The sequence below is a fragment of the Megalopta genalis genome, unplaced genomic scaffold (genome assembly GCF_051020955.1).
Source record: "Megalopta genalis isolate 19385.01 unplaced genomic scaffold, iyMegGena1_principal scaffold0108, whole genome shotgun sequence".
NCBI lineage: Eukaryota > Metazoa > Arthropoda > Insecta > Hymenoptera > Halictidae > Megalopta > Megalopta genalis.
Genome location: NW_027476177.1, coordinates 469,396 through 472,872, shown reverse-complemented (window position 1 = coordinate 472,872; position 3,477 = coordinate 469,396).

The window sequence follows — 3,477 nt, the reverse complement described above, 5'->3', positions numbered from 1 at the left end:
TTGAGGATAAGCCTTCTACTTCGCATTGATTTGAAACTAAATCATGTGTTTCGCTTGGATTTGAAGCTAACTCGTTCGTTTCGCCTGCATTTGAAGCTTTATCAATTATATTGCAAGTATTTGAAGCTAAATCATTTGTTTCGCAAGAATATGAACCTAAACCATGTGCTTCGCATTGATTTGAAGCTAAATCATGTGTTCCGCATGGATTTGAAGCAAACTCGTTTGATTTGCCTGCATTTGCAGTTATGTCACTTATATCGCAAGTATTTGTATCTAATTCATTTGTTTCGCATGAATTTTATGCTAAATCATGTGTTTCGCGTGGATTTGAAACTAACTCGTTTGTTTCGCCTGCATCTGATGCTAAATCATGTTTATCACAAGTATCTGAATCTAAACCATTTGTTTCGTAAGAATATGAAGCTAAACCATGAGTTTCGCATGAATTTGAAGCTAAATCATGTGTTTCGCACAGATTTGAAGCTAACTCGTTTGTTTCGCCTGCATTTGAAGCTATATCAATTATATCGCAAGTATTTGAAGCTAAATCATTTGTGTCGCCTGGCTTTGAGGATATGCCTTCTACTTCGCATTGATTTGAAACTGAACCATGTGTTTCGCTTGGATTTGAAGCTAACTCGTTTGTTTCGCCTGCATTTGAAGCTATATTATTTATATCGCAAGTATGTGAAGCTAAATCATTTGTTTCGCATGGATTTGATACTAACTCGTTTGTTTCGCCTGCATTTGAAGCTATATCAATTATATCGCAAGTACTTGAAGCTAAATCATTTGTGTCGCATGGCTTTGAAGATAAGCCTTCTACTTTGCATTAATTTGAAGGTAAATCATGCGTTTCGCTTGGATTTGAAGGTAACTCGTATATTTCGCCTGCATTTGAAGCTAAATCATGTTTATCACAAGTATCTGAATCTAAACCATTTGTTTCGCAAGAATATGAACTATACCATGTGTTTCGCATGAATTTGAAGCTAAATCATGTGTTTCGCACAGATATGAAGCTGACTCGTTTGTTTCGCCTACATTGAAGCTATATCACTCCTATCGCAAGTATTTGAAGCTAAATCATTTGTGTCGCATGGCTTTGAGGATAAGCCTTCGACTTCGCATTGATTTGAAACTAACTCATGTGTTTCGCTTGGATTTGAAGCTAACTCGTTTGTTTCGCCTGCATTTGAAGCTTTGTCAATTATATCGCAAGTATTTGAAGCTAAATCATTTGTGTCGCATGGATTTGAAGGTAACTCGTTTGTTTCGCTTGCATTGAAGCTATATCACTTCTATCGCAAGTATTTGAAGCTAAATCATTTATGTCGCATGGCTTTGAGGATAAGCCTTCTACTTCGCATTGATTTGAAACTAAACCATGTGTTTCGCTTGGATTTGAAGCCAACTCGTTTGTTTCGCCTGCATTTGAAGCTATATCATTTATATCGCAAGTATATGAAGCTAAACCACTTGTTTCGCAGGAATATGAAGCTAAACCATGTGTTTCGCTTGGATATGAAAATAACTCGTTTGTTTCGCCTGCATTTGAAGCTATACCATTTGTTTCGCAAGAATATGAAGCTAAACCATGTGCTTCGCATTGATTTGAAGCTAAATCATGTGTTCCGCTTGGATTTGAAGCTAACACGTTTGTTTCGTCTGCATTTGACGATTTATCAATTATATCACAAATATTTGAAGCTAAATCATTTGTGTCGCATGACTTTGAAGATAAGCCTTCTACTTTGCATTAATTTGAAGGTAAATCATGCGTTTCGCTTGGATTTGAAGGTAACTTGTTTGTTTCGCCTGCATTTGAAGCTAAATCAAGTTTATCACAAGTACCTGAATCTAAACCATTTGTTTCGCAAGAATATGAACTACATCAAGTGTTTCGCATGAATTTGAAGCTAGATCATGTGTTTCGCACAGATTTGAAGCTAACTCGTTTATTTCGCCTGCATTTGAAGCTATATCAATTACATCGCAAGTATTTGAAGATACATCACTTGTGTCACATGGCTTAGAAGATAAGCCTTCTACTTTGCATTAATTTGAAGGTAAATCATGTGTTTCGCTTGAATTTGAAGGTAACTCGTTTGTTTCGCCTGCATTTGAAGCTATATCATTTATATCGCAAGTATGTGAAGCTAAATCATTTGTTTCGCATGGATTTGAAGCCAAGCTTTCTACTTCGCATTGATTTGAATCTAAATCGAGTGTTTCGCTTGGATTTGAAGCTAATTCGTTTGTTTCGCCTGCATTTGAAGCTTTATCAATTATATCGCAAGTATTTGAAGCTAAATCATTTGTTTCGCATGGATTTGAAGCTAACTCGTTTGTTTCGCCTGCATTGAAGCTATATCACTTCTATCGCAAGTATTTGAATCTAAATCATTTATGTCGCATGTATTTGAAGCTACGCCTTCTACTTCGTATTGATTTGAAACTAAATCATGTGTTTCGCTTGGATTTGAAGCCAACTCGTTTGTTTCGCCTGCATTTGAAGCTTTATCGATTATATCGCAAGTATTTGAAGCTAAATCATTTTTGTCGCATGGAGTTGAAGCTAAACCTTCTACTTTGCAATAATTTGAAGCTAAATCATGTGTTTCGCATGGAATTGAAACTAACTCGTTTGTTTCGCCTGCATCTGATGCTAAATCATGTTTATCACAAGTATCTGAATCTAAACCATTTGTTTCGCAAGAATATGAAGCTAAACCATGTGTTTCGCATGAATTTGAAGCTAAATCATGTGTTTCGCACATATTTGAAGCTCACTCGTTTGTTTCGCCTGCATTTGCAGCTATATCAATTATATCGCAAGTATTTGAAGCTAAATCATTTGTGTCGCATGGCTTTGAAGATAAGCCTTCTACTTTGCATTAATTTGAAGGTAAAACATGTTTTTCGCATAGAATTGAAACTAACTTGTTTGTTTCGCCTGCATCTGATGCTAAATCATGTTTATCACAAGTATCTGAATCTAAACCATTTGTTTCGCAAGAATATGAAGCTAAACCATGTGTTTCGCATGAATTTGAAGCTAAATCATGTGTTTCGCACAGATTTGAAGCTCACTCGTTTGTTTCAACTGCATTTGCAGCTATATCAATTATATCGCAAGTATTTGAAGCTAAATCATTTGTGTCGCATGGCTTTGAAGATAAGCCTTCTACTTTGCATTAATTTGAAGGTAAAATATGTTTTTCGCTTGGATTTGAAGGTAACTCGTTTGTTTCGCCTGCATTTGAAGCTTTATCGATTATATCGCAAGTATTTGAAGCTAAATCATTTGTGTCGCATGGATTTGAAGCTAACTCGTTTGTTTCGCCCGCATTTGAAGCTATATCAATTATATCGCAAGTATTTGAAGCTAAATCATTTGTTTCGCATGGATTTGAAGCTAAGCCTTCTACTTCGCATTGATTTGAAACTAGATCATGTGTTTCGCTTGGATTT